Here is a 23688-nt window from a genome sequence, read left to right as displayed (position 1 = left end):
TGCGTGCTTGACCACATGGTGTTTAGTAATTTAGCAGAGTCCAAATCATTTCTGGTGCCGCGGGTGTCTCGTCTTCTCATGTTTAATGACTGCAGGAGTAATAAAACTGTTTGATCAGTGGAAAGGTTGGCAATAAAGCAACAACAGAGCCGCAAAAAAGCAGGCAGTGACTAGCTCGCGTCTCTTTCTGTTTTGCATCCCGTCCTTTTCCATTTTACTCCTCCAATCTTCAATTCCCCTTTCTCTGTCGGCTGCTATCAACACTCTCCAAGTATCCCATTAAGACATTAAAGATGTTATGTCCCCAAACTGTTTCCTCAGTTTGCTCCAATTCTAAACTGTAGAAAACAAATACATGAATTTATCTGCAGACGAATTAGGATGTATTTATTGGTGTCAGCCTTTTATATGCAGACAGAAAAAAGGCATGGGCCTCCAGGAAGGCTGGGTTGTGTCCGCATACACAGCGTTACAACATAACACAGCCAAAGAAGCTCAAACCTCCAAGTAAAACACTCTCATGTGATGATTCAGAATAAATGTTAAGAGCATAAAACAATCAGACAGCCACTGTAAAAGTAGACCTTTAATCGGAGCAACAGAAATATGTTGTATCTTATGTCATATTTTGATGGCATATCAAAATTTGTGACTCTATATGACTAATTTGTAGAAGTATAAATTGCTGTTTAGCTTACAGTTAAACTTGAAGCATTAAACTATGTCCAGGTGATTTATATTCAAAGAATAATGTCAAGAAAAACAATAATCACGGAGCATAAACTAAGGGCTCTTCATCATAATCCTGTTTATACAACTAATAGATTTAATTTCATTATCTGAACAAAACACCGTTTGAAGTTTTTGCTCTCGGGACACAGGCCGAGGACACTTGCGACACTTCTGATAATCACTGCTTAAAATAGAAATCTGTGTGAAATATCTCCCTGGTCCAGTGTGTAAGCACAGTAGGCTGTGTACCTATTTTGTCAGATCCCAGGGCAGAAAATTTAATTAAGTGATGAAGATAGCCGAGCTGTTTAACCCATGTGTAATTAGGCAGAGCAGTGCATCGTATTCCCTAACCAGAGTGCAAAAATGAAACACACATATCAATGCTACAGTGACAAAGCTTCCAAGAAGCATCCTCCATTAAACAAGACAAGGACAGACACTGCTTTAATTGTAGTGACAGGTTTATGTAGCTCTGTATTATAATAGATGGACACTACATAAAAAAAATGTTTAACTAAGGTCAACTCTGTCAATTCAAAGCCACAAAACTGCACTTTGCAATCCTGATAAGAGGTAGTCAAAGCAGGTTTAGTTTGTATCTTACATCTGTGCCAATGTGACTCAACATAAAGCTAACTTCAGCTGAGCCTCTCCACCCACGTTGGCACAACAGGGTTTGCTCTGAGCCACATTATTTCCAAAATGGGTCAGGTTCAGACAAACATTTGTCATTCACTATACAGTAATTTGAGCTATTGCCCACTCAGAACAGACAAAGGAATGATTGCACAAGTCATGATAAGATCTTAACAATCTCCTGAAAGAAAAAAATAATAGCTGATTGCCTGCTCTCTCGTGCATATTTACACAAATGAGGTTTTGCCAATGTGCTTGAACAATCTCTTTCAAGCCTGCATGCAAACATTCAGTAACTCCAGTCCATACTTCCTGTGTTAGCTATAAAGCATCAGTTGGTCTTTGTTAAGGCACAATATTCATGATAGAGTTGTCTTGGTTTGAAAGCAGCCTTTCTGTGCTGGTCCAGACAAGCTGAGAGATAGCAGTGTATGTATGTGTGTGTGGGGGGGTGTGCGCACCTTTGTGCATGCATCCACAGTGTGATGGAGAACTGACAATCCATTTGTGTTCCTATTAGAGGGCCAGTTGTGGTGATGAATACATACATGGAAATTAGCCCAAGATGAGGGCTAATTGTCTGATTAGATGTGCTTCAGGTTGATAGATGCACAATAACCCCATGCACATAAAGCAGTCATTAAGGAACATTAGACCATTAAATTGAACATTACACTATAGCCAGAGGGAAAAATATGGATGTTCATTAATGCATCTCGACACGTAGGTGTGGGCCTTTGTTTGTGTGCGTGTGTGCGAGCAGCGTACCTTTTCTGTGAAGACTTTGTTCCTTTGTTGGCAGTCTCTCTCTGACTCTGCACCTGTCCAACAGTGGGGACACATTAAATTAGCATTACAACAATTACACATTTGAACTGCTTTGTCTCTGACTAAAGAGTACAGCATTCTCTAGAAATGATTTGAAATGCAAATTGCTCGGCGGTGAAGACGCACAGGCGATGACACCCCCAGCACTGCAGAAGTATTTATTACTCCCACACGCTACATAAGACAAATTGAGATGTATACAAACCACAGGTAGAAACACACACTTATGCCTTCTTAAGTCTTCTCTGTCGCTTATAGCTTGGCGGTGTCTATATGCTAAATTAGCATTGTGAGTCAGCATTTATATTCACATAGCAAACAAGCACTCTCTCCGATGCCTCTCTTAAAACGATAGAGGAACAATGGGGCTCTGCAGGGAAACTTAAGGCACGCACACACACGCTATAAACACACAAACTAAAGCTCCCACATAGCAACAGTGCACGCAGAGGTGAATGTATGTACACTTTCCCCTGCTGAGAAAGAACAGGCACATATTGGGCTCTTTTATCAACGTGGACCAAGAAAAAGTGCTCATTTGCGTTCCTCATCTGGTGTGGTACCGAGGGTTTTTGTGCTGTAAAGCTCCTCCTGAGGCACGCTCACTCACTCACACACACACACACACGCCGACAGGAACACAAAAACCAAGCCCTGTTTGCTCTTGAGGGTGTCTCACTCACCCTGCGAGAGATAAAAATGACATGCTTTGCTGGCCGGGCTGCTTTCAGCTCAGAGGAATTGCAAATTCTCTGAAAACGGTGTCATTTTCACTTGGGTTTCTTCCAGCGAAGAAGGTTGATTAAATAAACAAAGGAACTAGGCTCCAATTTTAGTTCTTCAAACATAGTAAGAGGCAGAGATGCTCATCTCCATCTGTCCTCTTCATAAGGGAAATCAACATGCAAATTCTGTTTACATATTTGAATATTACTTTCAAATGTACAATACATCTCTATTATATTACTATATACTCGATTAGTTTTCCACTTCATATGCAGTATTAGGACTATTATTATTTGATTTGAACTCTTACTTAAGCCCATTAGGTGGTAAACTGCTAATGTCACTTACAGCAGCACAACAAGCTGCAAACACAAGAGCAGCATAGAAACACTAACGGCATATGGCAAATATATTAGAGAACAACTGACTATTTATACATCCAACAGACACAGAATAATGTTGGAATTCATTTTGGCATTCTGTTTGCATCCAGCATACAAATGTTTAATATTCACTACTTCTTTGCTCACACAGCTCAGATTAGAATGGTGGGAGTAAACCAATAAAGTCAAATAAAACCAAAGCAATAAACTGGGAACCATAGTAGAAAATACTATGATGGTACAAAGAAACAAAATGTGAATATTGGAAGCGAAGGGGAAATGAAAAGCAGACTCTCATGTCTAAGTCACCGTCTTTGTAGACCCTACCATCTACCCTGAACTCCTCCCTACAGGTGTTGTGTCAGAACAAACAAGACTGAAACAAATTCTCATCAGGTAAATAGAAATGCAAAATATTGAAACAAATTAATAATATTCTTTTATTTGATCCAAAATCAAATACCCAAAAATCAAAATAATGCTTTGAAGAACACCAAAGTATGCTTACAGGACTGCATGTGTTAAAAAAAAGTATTTTATTGCAACTAAAAATATTTCAAACGGGAAAAAAGAGGGATGTCGAGTTTAAAAGAAATGACCAAGCTAATCCTCAGGTGCTTATCATCTCTGAGGCTACGTTAACTCCTACCTACTACCTGAACACAAGATGTTTTGGACCAAACATCTGATGCAGGTGACAGGTTTCGAGAGAGAATGTCCGGTTCTGCTACAGGAATCTGCTACATTTCTGTCAAACTTGAGTCAGACAACGTTTCTAGAAGCGTTGCATCGGAAAACTTTTAGCACTAACAGAATAAATGAAAATATCAACACACTAGTAGCATTTAACTTGAAGGTAAAGGTTTTCGCAAGCCTCATGGATAAGTGCTTCTACTAATATTTAAATTCTTGCGTGTGGAATTAACCAGATAAATATTCAAAAGCTCATTGTCTGCAATAATTTACCCACAAACATTAACACAGACGTGTCAAAATCACTTGCATTGCCATGCACACATAATTACACGCAGGCTTTTTGTATTACTTCTGTATGCTGTCCCACTGAGAGAGAAGAAAGTTACAGATGGTCCTGTTTCCTTCCTCTGCTTTGTAGTTGTGAGAGCAACACGGAGGAGTGCTTCTGAATGTAAATCATATTATGTTCACACTGTTTATTCGCTGGGCCAGCAATTACTGGAAAATGCTGATACCACGGAAAATCTGAGCATAAATAAGCAACGTAAGACAACAGAAATTAATGCTTTCAGTCCGCCCTCTTAGTTTGAGCCTAACCAAACAATAGCAGCAAGTTTTAGAAAGAAATCAGGAATGGAGTGCTGATTGAGGTGTGCAGTTCTTATGAGGCAAAAACGAGAATGAAAATTATAGTGTACAGACACAGGGATTTACAAAGCACAGTCTGGAGGAGTTGGACTTGTTTCATAGTTCCCATCTGCTGTTATTTTATGTCTATTCGAACACACAAATAAATGGTAAAAAAATAAACTAAGTTGACAATAAAAGCACTCTGAATAGTCTGAATAGATGGACATATGGCAAGATTACTGCATTCAGCGTTGTATTTAATTTGCATAGCAGTTGTGTGGAACTAAACATAATTATCATTGGCCACAAATCGCATCCTTGGAAATCTTTGTTTTTCCCCCCCGAGGAGGGGATGGAAGGCAGCAGCCCTCTCCATGATGACAACAATGGTGTCAAATTGCTTTTCATGTTGCAAACTACAAACAATGTGGTATATCTTAAACTCCTGATCTACAAAACTCTGCAAATTGCTCATGCAGCAGTGAAACGAAGACCAGCCACAATCGGTGCAGTCGGGAAATGAGTCAAGGTAAGAACAGAGAAACTCTGCATAAATGCCATCACTGAGAGAAACGGGAAAGCTTTCCACTTTTCAGGTAGCCTTGCACAGATACTCAGTAATGTCATGTAATGTGATTGCGTGTCAGCTACATTTTCTGTGCATGATCGTAAACTAGAGTTGATTCAACAGAAAGACAAAACAGTTTGAAACTTTGTGGGAAAAACTGATTTTGAAAACTTTTCAGGGATTTTTTTTTTTAATGCGCACTTAAATTTAAAACACAAAGAAGCTGATGTGTATTACTGTCCATAATCCTAAGCCTGAACATAATTCTGTACCAAAGCTGCCCAAGCCACTACATAAATCATATTGGCTTATTGAATTGAGAAAGTATGAAATATCTCAGATGATAGATAGTTGGTATTTAGTCAGGATGGCACACAGCCACTAGCGAATTCTCTTGTGTGTGCATGGGTATGTGTGGAAAAGAGAGAGACGGAGAGAGGCTGAAACAAGCTACGAGACAGAGAGATGGATTGAAAGATGTCCTCTCTTCGTTTCTTTCTCTCAAACACACACACACACACACACACTACTGTACTCTACAGTGAGCTCGGTTCTTGTATGAATCAAGCTTGTCCCTCACTGCCCAATTTTTTATCAGTGGACGATCCTATTTCCGTTGTGTTGATGCAGCAGATGGATTCCCTCCCATGAACCATTCATCACCTGCTACACCAAAACCTGCCTTTGCCCCCTTTACACCAATGAAAAATGGGTTTTGGACCAGCCTTTTTCTCAAGAAAATAAAAATCGTTTAACGTGCCATCAAGCAGCTTTCATCTCGTGATCCTACTGGGACTTTTGAGGAGAAAAGTTTTTATTTTAGTTGGTGTTTCAAAGCACAAAATAAGAGGCTGAGGACAGCAAAGGGCAACGGGGAAACAGAAAATGGACAGCGAGGAAGCGGTAGTTAGAAAATTTCTTTAGTCCATTTTAATTTAAGTTGCAGTTAAACTAATACAATGCTAGAAGGATTATTAGGAATAAAATAATTGCAATGCTTAACCTTTACCCCTTGACTAAATGTATAAATAATTCTTCAACATTTACAATTCAACCCTCTGATAACCTGTCAGTTGGTTTAAACGGCATGCTATAATTTAAAAAAAAAAAATCCAACAGAGCCAGAAATGATGAAAGCAAAAAGAATTCCAGAAGAACTCTGAACAGGAAAAGGATGCTCAACTTTCGCATGGTCCTTGAACTACTCAACAATTCAAGGACTTTTCAGTTGAACTGCAGGCCACGTTTACACGGGACAAAGAATAGACAAATAAGTAAAGTAAGTCAAATTATAAGTAGCAAAATATCTATTCTCATTTTTGTTTAGATTTGGTAAAACCTGTGGACACTTGGAAATGTGTTGCATGATTCTAAGTTTGTTCTTTTTTGTAAAATAAGTCATGAAGAATTTTTTTTTGACTTGTACCATTATAATTTTGTCACCACCTGGCACAAAAGCCATTTTAGAGTGCTCTCTACTTGTAGCCATGGCCTGTGGTGTGTCCATATAAGGCAGGACTTAATATTCTGAGCAATAAAAGGCAAGGAATGGCATGGGGAATTTTTTACTCAATATAAGTCTTCATTGGACAGAGTAATAAAGTAAAAATAATCACTGAAAATGTTCAGATATCTTTTGAAGAAGAAACATGAGGGATACACTGGAGACATTAAAGACAAAGAAACTATCTCTAATAAGTTTTTTTTATTAGAATGGGCAAATTCCAAACCTTTGCTGACCTTTAAATTTGATGAAAACACAAACCTCACTTAAAAGACTGAAAGCAAAGTCATTTCAATCTTTCAGTCTTTTAAGTGAATCAACTTCAATGCTGAGAATGCCTCGCGTTTCACTCCATGCATAATCATTTCCACGATAAAGAGGGATAATTTAGGAAATGTTCTTAACTCACTCCAACGGTGATGACGGTAAAAGGACATACATAGTTTTTTTTTCTTTTTTGTTCAAAAGCAATTAGTCAACAGTTAAATTTACACAGATGTTTCAAATGTCAGGATTTAATTTAGAAATCGCTCCACTATGTCATTAAAAAATAATGAAGCCAACACTGTTAGTGACACTGCTGGCACAATGAGTTCATTTATGGGAGTGAGGGCAGCTGAAAATGAGACATTTGTTATCTTTGCAGCACAGGTAATGAAATATAATGTTAACTACACTTACAGGACGACTGCTGCTTTTTACCGCCCGAGTTAATTTGTGACAAAGAGCAAAACTTTGATTTCTGGGCTAAAGTTTAATGTATTCAGTAAGAAAAAAGAAAGGATTATGGCAGAAATATTTCAAGTGTATGACGCATTCAGTTTTCCCCTGTTCAGTTCATAGTTTCAGTGTATTACAGCAACAGCGTCTATTTCTTGCCTGAGGAATTTACTACACTTAAAGGAAACTTTAAGGAGTATCACACAGCAAAGGACACACATTTATTCAATCTGGTGAGTGTTTATAACATCAACTGATCAGAAAATGAAGCAAAATCTAAGTGATTCTATTTAAGAAGTGACATTTATGGATCAATCATATTGTAAGTTAATTCGTTAATGGGCCAGTGGCCACGGTTACATGACGTTGTTTAATTCGCAATTATTAATTCGGAATTAACTCATTCAGAATTAAAGTTTTGTGCTTCACGTTTACATGGAAATAATTCAGAATTAAGGTTTACATGGACCGCACGTTTATTTCCCTTTCTTGATTCCGCTTTAATTAACGCTTGGGCATCGGAAAGGATTCTGATTGGACAGGGAGTGGATGTGACGTATCCCTGTTTACCAGAAAAAAACAAACTCCATTTGCCGCGGCATTTCTTTCCCCAACAAATTGGAGGAACAACTAATAAGCACGCTTTTCGCTTTGCTTTTTATTGTCATTTTGAAACAGCAACTCGACAATGGCGTACTACTCCTGTCGCAGAACGTGCACATCGCTACGTCATCGCTACGTGAGGAGCCAAGCATGTGCAGAATGACCAAAATTAACTAAAGCGGATTTAACTGTATACATGAATAGAACGTACACAGGAATTAGTTTATTCAGAATTCACATCAGAATAAACAGTGTAGTTGATTCGGAATTAAGTTTATTCGGAATTAACTTTTTAATTCGGAATTAAGTGTTTAGCAGGAGATTTTAAAGCGGAATTAACTTTAATTCTGAATTAAAGAGGAATTAAAGGTCTCATGTAAACGTGGCAAGTGTTGCAATATAGAAAAAAAAGGGTGAAAGAGAGTAAAGTTGAGGTTAGATTGTAATAGTTTCTCAAGTAACACAACATAGGATATTCATTATTAGAGAGTAATACCTTTCTGGAGTTCAAAATGAATTTTGAACTGAAACTAATGTGTCGGCTGTAATTCTAATTCAATAACTGACTGTTAAATAATGACAACCAACTGTGAGGTTGTGCAGGTTTGTATTATGAAGATTAAAATGTAAAATGGGAAAATAAATGAATACTTCAATGTTGTGCAATCAGCATGATTACGGTTGTTTGATCCACTGTGTCTAATTTCTTCCCACACAAACCTTACTGGCATGGTATTCCAATCAAGTGTGTGTGTGTGTGTGTGTGTGTGTGTGTGTGTGTGTGTGTGTGTGTGTGTGTGTGTGTGTGTGTGTGTGTGTGTGTGTGTGTTTATGTGTGTGCCTGGAAATGCTTTCTAGGGTTTAATTTAAACCAAATGATTGTGATGCAGGGGTATTTACAAGCAATATGTATAGGCTTTTATTTTGGATATCGCTAAACTGAATTGAAGAAGAATCCTACATGTGCACAAACAACAAACAGGCATCAAGAAGACAGCAGGTCTCGGGTTCCTGAATCACTGGGCCTTCACGTTAGGCTGTTAATTATGACAGCGATCGATCCCACAGAAGAAGGAGATGGGCAGAGAAACGGACTCAAGGTCTCAGGAAGCCGAAGAGAAAGTCGACAGGAGAATATGCTGAACAAGTAAATGAGTGGGAGAGTTGATTGTGCAAATCCTCAAGCTACCTAATGAATCTAGATGTCAAATAAGAAAACAAATTAAAACCTATAAATCAATCTTTTAGCACTGCCGGGCATAAAGTGAAATCCTTGAGGATCAATAACAGAAAGCACACGGATACAGAGGCAATAGCAGATCCATATTAATTGAAGACGCAACATGACTTGCATTATAAGTCAACAAATATGAATGAAAATTAATTTATTTATTGGATCCAATTATGTTAAAGAATTTGTCATTATTTTTACACAAGGTGGCAAATAATTATCACTCATTCTAAATTGTGCGCAATATTTCTCTCCCTCAGGGCTGTGTTTATGATATTGTTATTAGGAACTGCAGGAAGCAAACATTCTGCATGCTACTGAGACCTATCAGTACAGTTAAAAATATCTGCAACAAGTTAGATTGTGATGCAGTGTGGGTGAAGTAAACATGAGATAATTTACCGAGAGAAATCAGTCACGTAGCATTGTGTATTCCTCCTAAATTTCACTATACAGAAGAGCAAAACTTTTAATTGAAGCTGAAATGGGCTCTTCAGCAATCTGCAACATCTTATTTAAAAGCCAAAGACATACTCAGTAACAACATTAAGAACAAAAAATGGGAAAAATAAAACAAAACCATAGAGGCTAGCAGCTTGTTCATCTTCCACCGTAACAAAGACTCTGCAGTGCTCAGAGGACTCGTCACCACTCAACGTTCTAATCGCTCTTCTCTTTGTGTTTCTGAACAGACTCTGAAGTCTCTCCCCTAAAGTGTTTATCACCAAATGGCAGACAGAGGTCAACAGACTGGTCATTTGAGTTGTCACCCCAAACTCAGATTTGTTCGGTGCAGGTAAATACTTCAGATGAAAAGCCACATTTACCGTTCACAGCCACAACAGCAAAACAAAATGGAACGCGTGACACATTTGACATTTAGGTGTGTATGTTTTTTTGGGTTTTTTTTATATAAGAGTATATATAGGAGTCCAGATTTAGACCTGCAATTTATGTTTCTTCTGCTGCTTTAAATAAACAACTATAGGGCCATGCTGAATTAACAGCTCAAATAATATGTTATTAATCAAGGCTTCACCCCTCACTAAAAGCCACAGAAAATAAGAAATCTGCGGGTGTGCAGTGCAAGTACATATGTAAGTTGTATCATTTGCCTTGCTACAGCTATTCCTATTTTAATACCTTATTTACATGAAGCAAGATCTATTCACATCTTACCAGCCTAAACCATATTGAACACAGTATTAAAAAACACCACTATGATCTTCGTTGAAGATGTTTGAAGGCTATGCAAACCAAGGGAGCAAATGCATCAAAATTGCCGAAGCTTCTCTCCAACAAACGTGCTGAAATGTACCAAGAACAGGCAGATATTATGAGCACATCATGCCCTCATTCTTTTTATAACAAGCAAACTTTTTTACCGCCAGAGTTTGAGGAGTGTAACTAGCGAAGAGCAGTGATGAGGGGATTTCTTGACTTGTCAATGTGGCCGACATCTCTATATGCAAACACAACCTGCACGCTGATAAAGTTAACTTTACCAAAGCTTGAAGGTGCTACAAGACAGGCGTTTAAAAGTGTGCAAATCAACAAAACCAGTTATAATGATGAACGTTTACCCAATCAGTGTTAGTAATAGTGAGCATAGCATGTACGTTTTTGCCAATAATTATTTACAATAACTAGAAAATGCATTTCGCAGATCACAGGCCTCGGCTAAGAAGGTGTGCTCAGTCTATTAACTGCTGTGTAATACGTGGTTACAAATATAAAGTTAATTATCAAACAATTTACAAAATGTATATAAGACATCTAGCCTAGTCGCGCTAGACCCAGCTCTTAAGACACAAGGGTCTAGGAACGCTCGACAGGGAGGGAGGCGGGCTAAAAGGTTGTCTTTCAAATCACTCTGCAGCAATTGGGTAGGTATACAACCAATCAGCGCAACGAATAGGCTGATGTAGTTCCTAGAGCGCCGGATTGTGGCTAAGTCCCATTAGCTTCCCAACCAGCGGAGCCAACTGGTATATTAAGGATTTGCCATATCCCGTCGGCATAAGTCCCAATACGTCTTTCTTCTCAATGAAACACTTAAGTGCCGTCCTTTGTTTATCTTTCAAGTTGAATTTTAGCTTCAAATCTTTAAGGGCTGTGGCCAAAGCCGAGTCGAAAGACAACTGTTTATTGTGCGCCGGTTGTTTCTGTCAGAATCGTCGCGCCTCTGTCGTCACTTAGTTACGCCCGCCTTCTGACTCTACACTTCATGGTGATTCGTCCGGCCAGTTTTAGGAGCATCCAACCTCGAGCCTTATGGAGGGTAACTAGATCCACCCTCGCAGAGAATTAAATTCGTTGCCGTGGGTTGTCTAGCGCGGCTAGGCTATAAGACATCAGTTTACAAGACACAATGTCAAAGCTTTAACACTATAACCTTGACTTAATGATGTACAATAATTCAACTATCACAGTCGCAAATGCAATAATTATCAAAAACATTTCATAGCATTTAATGACAATTTTATTGAGCATAAAAATAATAAACCCAAAAACTGTGAGTCTGATGAAGCTTAAACCCAGGATTATCAGTCTGCACAATACAGTAGTGCACTAATGTAGAGTGAACACAAACGACTCAAATCAAAACATTTTCTCTGCTGATGTCTGCCCTCTATGTGCCTTTTGTAGTTTTCATTTTAATCAAATTACACATAAAATTGAAAATGAATGACAACAGATTTGGTCCAAAAACATTTAGAATCTTTTATGAGGTTGTGCTTTTCAAATAAAAAAAGAATTTCAGGTTTAATGTTCTCTCATTTTTTAATTAAACTACTTTTCCTGATGTTTTAGGGTTTTTTTCCCCCCTTTTAGTATCAGTATCGACGTATTTACAGCAGGTATCATGTCAAAGTCATAATTTTGGTATTGTGACAAAACTCAGTTGCCTCCTTGCCGTATGGACATACAGCAACTGAATCTGTGTTGCATGTTGGGTAATTATTACACAACTTTCTGTACTCTAGAAACTGTAGCAATATTGATAAACAGTGAGCACTCATTTAGAACTAGTTGACAGTTTTGTCAGAAATGCCCCTTACATTACAAAAACAGTGGTTCTATCCGGCTGTTTGTATGTCCTTTTCAATCTCTACAAAACACAATCCATAGATCTAGCTAAATAACACTATTGGTTACAGAAAACACTCTGATTGTATGGAAAGGAGAGATGACACGTCACTTTCCGTGATGCATTTTGCTGTTAGTACTCATTCTATAAGGCCAATCTCAGCCAGTATCCAGCTGCTGGTTGTGAACACAGCTGCAGCCACTCCGCCTGGCTGTGACAGATGAAGCTGTGCTTAGATATATGGCTACTGCTGTGTTTTAATCTATGGTTCTATGAATAAATCCAGCTGTTGCCATTAGAATCTGCAGTGCTTCTACAGCCAATATGCTACCAGCACACCGCAGGAGATCAGGAAAACAGTACCTTTAATACAACATACCAGGGAGCACAACAATCCCTGCACACAAACAACCGCTGCATTTCCTTGTTGTTGCAGGCACAGTCTTTTCATCCAAACAACCACAGTGACAGCTATGTCAACACAAGGCTGCAGACATAATCAGAGTCTGTCTTGGCTACTGACAATGAGAAACCCGGTGATCCTGCTTACTGTAAATTTCCTGTAGCACACTTTTGAATCATTGCAAGGTGGCATAATACTATTGCGAGGAAGAGTTTCTGCAACGGAACACACAAATAGCCCAGAAATAAAATTCCCACCGTGACCTTTTAGGGGAAACAACATCTTCAATTTTGGGGGGTAAAAAAGTAACATTATTTTAGTTTTTACACTTGGCAGAGTTTAAAAAAAAAAAAGTTGGTGTATCCTTAAAACTAAAGCGCAAGTCACCGTGAAAATAAACTGTAAATGACTTTAACATCATCTGTACTGAGGAAACAAGAAACATGAGATCAGTGTGGAGTAATTTTCCCCAAATTAATATGGGAAAAATGTAAACACCGTATCTCTTGAGTGCACAGTTTTACTTTAAAATATGACTCACTGATGCAACATCCTCTTTTATAATTGTTTAATGACAGCTGACTGGAAAATTAGTCTTTGTTTATCTCAATATGACAGATGACAAATATTTGCATATAGTGCAGCAGCTGGAAATACACATTAACTTGCATTTTCATTTGCATATTTTCTGAGCATTTGGTGAAAATTGAAATGACATTTGAATGTCAACTTGATGACTACTGACCAGGTAGCACAGAAAAACGGGAAAAATAGTTTTCCTTTGTTTGTATGTTTAAAAAAACAGATTTCAAATTAGCTTGAGAATGTTACACAGAATGCCTCGCATGTCATTGCATGTTATATTTCAAATCATATCATCAGTCAGCTCTTAATAAAAACTTAGAAAGCAGTGCACAAAGGACCACGCTTTGTAACACACACCAACTCTTTCATTTAGACACATGTGCTGCATACTACATAGATAATATTATACACAAAGTACCCACTCCCACTATAATCCTAGCACACACACACACTCTCTCTATCTCTCTCTCTATTATCACCCTTTACAGACAGTGCCGTCCTTGTCAGAGCAGTGCAGAGAGGTTAGGGTCGCAGGTCCGGCCGCGGAAATCCTGGAGGATGACTGGGATTGTGAAGGGAGCGTGAGAGAGTGGTGGAGAGCAGCACTCAGTCAGTTTCTATTGAATTGCACTACAGTGGGGACACTATAAGCAATGCAGACCTGAGGGACACGAGCCCGTGCATTTCTTTACGCTTTAAGAAAAACCACCATCCGGGATTCTACTAAATAGTAAAATTGCTTCAGAGTGCTCAGTCGGAGGATTCAATTAAATATAGACTTTATAAAGCAATGAGATTATTTTATCCACTTACATTAATAATAATTACATTATCTATTAGTTCCATTTGGTGCGGCGAGCTTGGGCAATTTTCCTTCACAAAACAACATTTATTAGTGCAGACAGAAAAGTAAAAAACACTTAACCTCAGTGGAAATAAGATTTAGAGGCTCTGTGGTAATAAACTGCACAGAAATGATTCCTAGAGTGCAAAGAAAACAGGACAACCAAAACAAGCTTGGGAGGGGATTTAAAGCTTTTAAAATTGGCTAAAAGTTATGCAAATGTGTTTAACCATAGATGCAACCTGCATGTTGAGCAGCTACTAATTTAAAAGCCACAACAATACCAGCATGAAATTAGTGAATTAGGACCCAGGAAGGTTAATGATATTCCAAATGCGCCAAAAAATAAACATACAAAAAATGCATGTTTAGCTCTAATGGCAAGTATGGTGACACAATACAGAAAAGAAAAATAAAACGTAGTAATCATTGTAAAAGTGGTAATTATTCACTGTTTATCATATTTAGGAGGCAAGTATTTTTAATAAATGGAAATTAATTCTTGAATGAATAATTCCTGCTAAAACTGACATATTTTGGAGAATGTGGAGAAAGGGAAAAGTACCAGACTTTCTGATCTTGGGCTTATGCACATCACGATCGGATTTATTAAAGTCTTGACAGCACAAAGACAAAACAGATTACCAAAATACAATTTACACCAATTTCATATTTTCATTCAATTTGTGGTCAGCCAGGTGTCAGTCGCAATCATGAAATATGACTGCACTTACAGCATCAATCTTCACTGCCTGATCTGATGGACAAGCACCTGAATACAACATCATCTTCCACCTATCGGGATCTCTTTTGATCTTATGCATATTCACTAGTATACGTATATAAATGTACATGTATGTCTACGTCATCACCATAGTAACCAGCTGTGACAGATTAATGAGATCTGAAGGCAAGATCAAACATGAAACCTTAGAAAAACTGTGGGACAGTCAGCCTGAGAGAAAGGATGTCATATCACATTAATCTGTGGTGTCATGGTTGAAATCTCACTGATGTGTTCTTTAGGGTTTTCTGAGAAACTGCACTCATCATCCTTGAGGGTAGCAGATACCTTGGCCAATGTCAGAAACCCTGAAAATGTTTAAGCAACAGAAAGAAAAGAGGTGTTCAGTGAGGTTTGAGGTTTTGAGACTTTCCAACAACTCTGATTTCTCGACTTTGGATCTCATTCGTTGTTGTGTTTGTATTCCTGCCTTAAAGTCTGACACCTCCCAAATAAAATCCTTCAAGTCAAGAAATAATCTCGATTGTATGTTTATAGTCAATGTGTTCAATTTAACACAAAACACTAGAGATTTTGATGCTGTTTTTATTTATTTTTTTCTTTTATTTAGAGGTGACATCAATGTTTGAAGCACTGTATTACTGATGTCTTGTGTACTTTTATATTATGTTCATTATTTAAAGTAGAGTGAATTTTAACCCTTTAAGCTTCAGTCAATTCCAGCCGTTTTCAGTACAAAAAAATCGCTAATATTCTATTTTTAAATAAAAAAAATTACGAAAAATACGGGGAATATTGGACGGGCATCGCGAGGTGCATTTCCTTGAAAACGACCGATTCGGGGATTTTATACCGACTTCAGGACATGTTTTGGACAAAATAGTTTACTGGCTTGTGTCATCTGGATGTAAAAGGTTGGATTATGGCCGTTTTTTGTGGAATCTTTTTTTGTGTGTGTAATAATAAACCCGGAAATGTGAGTCGCGCTGTGTGCGTTGAAGCCGTGTATAGAGAACGGATGGATGAATATTCGTTTTTGTCGGACAAATGTGTTTTTCTCACCCGCTGTGGTAATCACATCTGAAAGTGGTTTATACCGGCGGATTCATGAGAATCTAAGCTTTCCAACGGCGTATAGTGTTTGTATAATCGCGTTTGCACCCGTCGGACATTCTTGAAATTCCTATGCAAATTAGTAGGTGTACCGCAGGCGGTACACTGAAGCTTAAAGGGTTTTAAACACTGGTCAGAAAGGAGAAAAACACAAGCATGTGAGTGAATGATTATTCTAGTATTGCCCAGAAAAAAAGGCTCATTTTTCACTTTTAAAAGCCCCGACATCAATATAAAATGCTATCAATGATCTTGTATGTTAATAGCTTAGGGTCAGTGAAAATCAAAACTCTAAAATCTGTGTTGTTTCTTGTCATCCAAAATTGGTTTCAGTTTCAAAAGATCTAAAACCCGCCACATGCAGCAGCCTCTGTGGGAGACGTACTGTCGAGGTTGTGATATATTTGTGTATTATGGTTTTAAGCTTGTTTGGATTGTAGAATGAGTCCTGCAACAAAGCTTGAAACTGTAATAAAGTAAGTCCCTAAATTGAGAAAGGAAGAGGCATGTTCAACTGTATGAGCGCTGCATATGAACTACATCCTATTCTCCTGAATAGCAGACTTTCCAATAATCTGAAGAGATGGCTCTGCCTGCCGATGAGCAAAACTGCATTTGGAAAGTGAGAAGCGGCTTTGATAAAAGTTTTTCTATTACTTCAGTTATTCAAGCAAAACCAGTGAAATCAACTTTGCATGTTTCATTGATTCCTGGGAACCTTTTCATGCATTTAACAGTCATCTGCTTGAATACAGATTTATATTTTTCAGCCTGTGAACCCATAAGGATTCTTATATGAAATGTTTTAAAGGCGTGGGGCAGGGCTGTGTGCTCTCTCAGTATCATGTTCAGTATGTACACAGAAGGTGAGGAATGCAGTGGGGAAGCTTAACTACACACGAGTAGCATCTTATATGCCTCTTGTACATTTTACTTCAACACGTGCTTTTACACTTAATAATGTATAAAGTTTAACATTCTAAACTACACTAAGGCATAAATGGATTAAATTATGTGGACTACAACATTTAGTGATGCAGTTTTAACTGCCTGTGATTACTTCATGACATTATCTTTATTATGAGTTGTGATACTAGCTTCCCAACAGCACACTTTATCACAACCAGCGAAATGTGACTTAAAACTTGCAGCTCCTACCAGGCAGTCCTGGTCAAGAGAGATTTCTGTACATGAAACAGACCTAAAGATTTACTACATTCAAAATATCTAAATGTTTTCCTCTGAAAACAACTTTAGGAGTGTCAGTCAAAAGCAAACGGACATTTCAGTTCAAAAAATGAAAGGTTAAGACTTAAGAAGCCTCTCGAATGAGAGCTGAAATGTCTTCAAGAACCAGATTATAACCAGTGTTTTTTTTTTTTTACTGAAGCTCTTCAGAACACTAGGACGTGGATGACTGAAAATCTACACGGATCTTCTAAAAACTAGCTAAAAATGAAATGTGGATTTGCTTCTTTTTGTTATTTTTTTACTCCTCACTCACTCACCCTCTTGTGTTGCCTATTTCTGTGCTGTCTTCGTCCTTCAATGATATCTGTGATACAGAGAACCGAGATCAAAAGTGCTTCTGCGCTGATTCTTTTGCTTTGTTATGACACTAAATTCTGCTTCAGTGCTCTCCGCTAAATGAACAAGCCACACACAGGCCATACTGGTACACACACACACTGACAAAATGACAGATCACTACGAGCACATAACTTGATACAAGATAATTTGTTATTTTGAGACTATTGATTTGTGTGTTACATAATGAAACAAGTCTCTTTCAGAAGCATCCCCACAGCAATCAATTACAGCGTGCGCGCCCATTCATTGCATTCTAATGATATGATCAATACATCTTCTAAGATGCTGAATACACAGAAATACGGTGTCATTATCTAGGGAAGAATACGGAAACATAAAAAAACATGACAAGAGTGACAAGAATACTATTGTGAAAGGACAATGTTTTATATGTGAGGTTTCTGAGAGGAAGGCCGTGGAAGCGCGCTGCTCCCCTGAACATCATCCATCATCCAAACATCGAGAAAAAAGATGAATAAATTATTCTATTTTTAGGGAGGTGTTTTCTACATTGCAGGTTACACTACAAGCCTCCATTATCTTACAGCACACACACACACACACACACACACACACACACAAAAAAAAGGTCTGGATAATATGTAAGTCAGCGAATCATCCTATCAGCAGGGAACGCCATATACGGATGGGGTCACAAGTAATGGAAAGTCATTTTCACCAGGGGCTGTTTTCCATGTAGGATCGCTACCACGCTGCCAGCTCAACTAGGACAAACGGCTGCCTCTTGCTCAAATCACTACAGTAACCCAGACTAAGTAGCTAAGCAGCCCCAGCTGAGGACTCCGGATGCCTAAATGTCTCCCTTGACCACCGCGGTACTTTCTGTAACCCAGAATGTGAATCACAAAGCACATTTGCAAGTTGTGAACATCGGGTTGTGCCAATCCCCGTTATTTCTCAGTCTACTGCAGGCAATTGGGGATACTTTTCAGCCAGGAGGTTTAGGAATACAATGTTGTATTGTCACGTCTTGGTATGAATACAGTTTAGGGCTGTCGTCCAAGAAAGGAAGATCCTCTTAACCTGAAAATGATGGCAAAAGCAGTGGACATTTACACATCCTTGTCCAGAACTGGAAGACTGTGCTCAGGTGGCAAAAGACTGAAAGTTGTCATGCATTAGAAAAACAAAGCAGGTGGATGAAATGGTGGGAGCATGTTGCTTAAAGTAATACTTAAACATGAAATGTAATCAAATCTTAGCGAGAGATCTGGAGTCTGAAGGCTTTATAGATGCACACCACAACTCAGTCTTTTACAGCTGTTTCTCTGTTTTGCAAATTACACATTTTCTTGATTTTTGAAGTCAGAGGAAGTAAATGCAAAGCCTGCAGCAAACAGACACTAAAAAATGTGCTTCTGCAAATATTACCAAACAGTTATTCTATGAACTTGCCTACATAAATTGTGGCATGTGCACTGGTGAAGTTTCAGAAGCTTTTTGTATCCTGTGCTTCCTGCTGCCATCTTATCCTGAGGTACATGATGTACTCGCATCCGATCATACACATGATGGATAAAAAGAGATTCATCACCAGACCACCTTCTTCCATTGTTATATGGTCCAGCTCTGATGTTCACGTGCCCATTGTAAGCACTCTTGGCAGTGGACAGGGGTCAGCATGGCCACTCTGACCCGTATGCAGCTACAAAGCCTCTAACTCAGCAACCTCTTTGTTCTGACACCTTTCTATCACAGCCAGCATTACGTTTTTCAGCGATTTGTGCTACAGTAGCTCTTCCATGGAACCAGACCACACGCGCCAACCTGTACTCCCCACACACATCAATGTGTCTTGGACGTCAAGACGTCTCGCCGTCTTGGAGATGTTCTGACCCAGTTATTCTGCCATCACAATCTGGTCAAAGTTGCTGATAATATCAAATACATCAGATTCAAGAACGGACTGTTCGCTTGGGCCATTGATAGATGCTATTGTAACGAGGTAATCATTGCCGTTCAGTGCAACCGTCTGCGTTTTTAAGGCTGTGGTTAATCGATGTATTATCTGGTCATGCACCAGTTTTTGGGATTCAAGATCAAAACTTCAAAAATTTCAAAGCATTAAAACTTTGTCTTCCAAACTGGGGGTGAAGTCTAACTGAAGATAAGCGAAAGTAATGTCCCCATTTGCTAAACTGACTCCTGTAATACAATACTTTGCACGTGTTGCACAGTAAAAGCCCACATTGCACATAATACATCTAGAGTTTTAAAATCAACTTACATTCATGCAATTCTTTTCACATTCCCACTAAAATCATTTATATCTTGGGCCTTTTTATACTTTAAGCAAAAAATAACTTAAAGAAAAACTCTTCTGAAGACTCTTGAAGTCATGCAAATATAATGAGCTTTATTCAACCTCACAAATGATCATGGCAGTGATGACCAGTGATGCATGAACACCATACTGGGGACTTTAATTAAAAGCAATAATTAAATGACTTACTGAAAGTTTTTTTGGACCTCGACAATCATGCTGTGGATGTTCCAGGCAAAAAGCCTCACAAAAGTTAATTTGGCCTTAAGACAACTTTCGGGCCAATGCCTAACTTCACATTTTGCATGAAAAGCACCTGGTTTACTATTTTATACCATTTGTATTAGTATTACGACATGTAGTGCTTCAAGCAGTTATTGAAAATGAAGTTTCATAAAAAAAAAGCATGCCAAGCAACATAACATTAGCTGCAAATATAAAATGAGTGATGCAGTTATCACAAACGTCAAAAACTTCAAGCCTGTCTTCTAGTGCCTCTTACTCATAAAAGAGAAATAAACTGGCACAGTGTGGTAGTAAATAAAGCAAATTAGAGCTTCCTTTGAATCAAAATTGTGAATGGTTTAGAGTAGATAATGAGAGCCTCTTAACAGTTAGGCAGTAAAGCAAGTAATTGCTTTTTCATGGACTCAGATTTTGAATTTCTATCATGTGGTGAGACTAACAAAATCCAATCACATGGATAGCAATTAAACTCTTGAGTGAACTTCTGACATGGTTCAGTTCCAAGGTAATCACATAACTTACTGCGATCCATACTTAATTTCCTTCCAGGATGTCGATGATGTTTTCTGTATGTAGCATAGCTAAAGTTTTGTTAAAGGCATGTTCTGCTGTCATGTACGGCAGCTACAGTAACAAGGACGACTGCTTTGCAATACAATATGAATGCACTGAAAGACAACTTCACACTAGAAATCTTTTCGAAAAAGAGGAACTGTTAGTAAAATGATGCATTCTCTGTCAGAGCTGAACATAACAGGCTATAATGAAGAGGATAACACTTAGTGACTGGTCGGTGGATCCAACAGAAGCCTTTTATGTAGCACCACAAAGATATTACCACATTAGACAGAATTCTCTCTTTTTTCTGTCTCATTCCATTTTTTTTGACAGTTACAAAGTTTCTCTTGTCTCAGCTAAAATGCTAGCCGAGCCGCGCTAGACAACCCACGGCAACAAATTTAATTCTCTGCCAGGGTGGGTCTAGTTACCCTCCATAAGGCTCGAGGCTGGATTCTCCTAAATCTGGTCGGACGAATCACCATGAAGTGTAGAGTCAGAAGGCGGGCGTAACGAAGTGACGACAGAGGCGCGACGATTCTGACAGAAACAACCGGAAACAACTAGCTTAGCCGCGCTAGACAACACACGGCAACGAATTTAATTCTCTGCCTGGGTCGACAACAAAAACGACAACAGTCGTTGAGCTCCATTAGCACCGACTCTGAATAATCTTTCTGTTAACATGTCTGTAATATCCTTGAGCTTCACCCATTGACTGTATAAATAAGGCTTCACCGAACTACCGCATCCTCTGATTTCCGGCGCTCTAGGAGCCTATTCGTTGCGCTGGTTGGTTGTATACCTACCCAATTGCTGCAAAGTGATTTGATAGACAACCTTTTAGCCCGCCTCCCTCCCTGTCGAGCATGCCTAGACCCTTGTGCCTTCAGAAACATGGGTCTAGCAGGGCTAGGCTACTAAAATGCTACAAAGTCATGGAAATTCAAAATATTGCATATTTATTAAAGAACACTAAGACCTCCTGCTGCATGTCAGACTGAACATGAATTAGGACACTGAGTGGTTTTTATGTCACACTAATATCTGCAACATACACTTTAGCAGGATCATTGCAAATAATTATCACTTTTGAAGTAAAACTTGAAGCCATCTGTTTGGCACTTGCAACCAATCCATGAACATTTATGATTGCTTATAATTTCTAAGTAAGTAGACAAATCTTGTCTGCTCGGGATGTTCCATTTCAGTTTTTGTCATTTAATATTTAGCATCTGCCAGTATCAATAAAAAAATTTCCCATATAATATGCATTTCAACAATTGTAGATTAGTTGTAGCACCTGGTGGCACTCTCTCACTGTTTGATACAGGAAACAGGGGTAATGGGGGGCAAACAGAGAGCATTGTAGGAGTTAAGCTATTAAGGGGGCACCATGACAAAGTTTCTTTTGAGGCTTAATGGTTTCCAGCCAGCACAGATTAACTTTAGGTGAGATAAAGATCAAGACATCGATCGTACAGCTCATGAATGTATAAAACAGCAATAATTGCAGCTTGCTTAACATGCCTACATATGAATAGGTGTAACCAAAACTTTGATTCAAAAATTTTCCAAACAGAACGTACACATGCATAACACACGCATGCGCTCAGCGCAAGGTCCCTTTTTTATTACAGATTTCATCCGTCTGAAATGATACAATGACTGAGCAGCCTTGGCAGAGAACTGCGCTCTCTGAGCGCTTTTTCTTATCATTATTATTATCATAATTATTAATGCATCATGCTGAGAGTGTGAATAATGGTTTTAAAGCTTTACCACAGAGGTAGGGAAGGACACGTTATTTTATTGTTTTTGTTTTTCGAAATAATACATTTGTTTCCAGCCTGTGACACCAGAGCTGAGCCAAATGCGGGAGGGATCTAAGCAATCCTTTTGATTTCCTGCTGTTTCCATTTTTGAGTCCGTCTGAGTCACCTTGCGACCGCTCCCATACGGTGGCCTGTCCAACAACGAGCGCAGATTGCATTACAGGACCGGTCACAGTGAATGGTTGCTGCTAACAAGTTGCTGCTCTTCTCTGACCCCTGTTTGTGTGGTAACTGTGTTGCTGCAGTCGCCCGTTTCATGCATGTGGATTTGTATTTGTCTATCTGTGTGTGTGCAAGTGTGTGCGTGACCCCGAGTGACTTCTTTCCAATAAGAAAATGAAATCCATTGTGGGATTTTTTTTTCTCCCCCTCCCAGCAAACCATTTTCTTTTATTACTTCACCTGCACTTCCTTGAGCCACTGGGTGTGCTCCCACGCTGCAACTCCCAGACAAGCATCGGCAGCATCTATCTTGTGGACAGAAGTGCTGAGTGGCTATTACTTCTCAGTAGACCACATAAAAACCACAGCAATTAAACGCTATTGGGCCATTTGACTTTGTCTTCTTATAGAGGAAAAAAAGGAAGTGAGTAGCGAGAGAAGAAAGGTAGAGAAGGAAGTGGGAGTGAAAGGAAGAAAAGGGAAGACCTCAACGGATGCTTCTTAACGGAGAGAAAGACCTTCATGTCAGTAGTTTGAAATGAAGATGGAGGAATTAAAGAGTGTGAAAGTGGCTGTGAAATTAGAAATGATGAAATACAGTATATGCTCTCAAAGGGACATGAAAGAGCTCTTTAACTTAGGTACAACTGAAAATATAAGTAGACTGCAGCATTGGAGTTAGAGTAAGGTCTCCACTTTAAACTAGACTTATTGTTAAAGGGATTCTAGAGGGGCACTGTTGTTCCGTCCTCCAGAAAGGATCTTAAATCATATTCTGGGCTCGTCAACCTACTCAGCTATGGGACTCTTTTTGACCTATGTCATTTTAAATCTTTTTTTGCTAAAAATGAACCCTTGAAAGGCAGGGCAAAGAGCTGTCATTAGGAATTTGTCAGCTGTTGGAAATTTCAGATCCATCCCAGCTTGTAATTTCCACTGTCCAGAATGCCATAAAGAAATGGCAGTAAAGTG

General features: G+C 38.7%; 1 protein-coding gene across 8 annotated transcripts in view; it reads right to left on the bottom strand.

Annotated features, from left to right (window-relative positions):
* Positions 1–23688, bottom strand: part of tnr (tenascin R (restrictin, janusin)) — a 181506-nt gene that overhangs the window by 87982 nt on the left and 69836 nt on the right. For all 8 annotated transcript variants that reach the window (XM_051953970.1, XM_051953974.1, XM_051953972.1 and 5 more), the window contains one exon: positions 2140–2192. The gene's annotated coding sequence lies outside the window, so the exon portion shown is untranslated. The remainder of the gene's footprint in view (positions 1–2139; positions 2193–23688) is intronic.

The sequence above is a fragment of the Acanthochromis polyacanthus genome, chromosome 9 (genome assembly GCF_021347895.1).
Source record: "Acanthochromis polyacanthus isolate Apoly-LR-REF ecotype Palm Island chromosome 9, KAUST_Apoly_ChrSc, whole genome shotgun sequence".
Taxonomy (NCBI): domain Eukaryota; kingdom Metazoa; phylum Chordata; class Actinopteri; family Pomacentridae; genus Acanthochromis; species Acanthochromis polyacanthus.
This window is presented reverse-complemented; position numbering and strand designations above follow the sequence as displayed.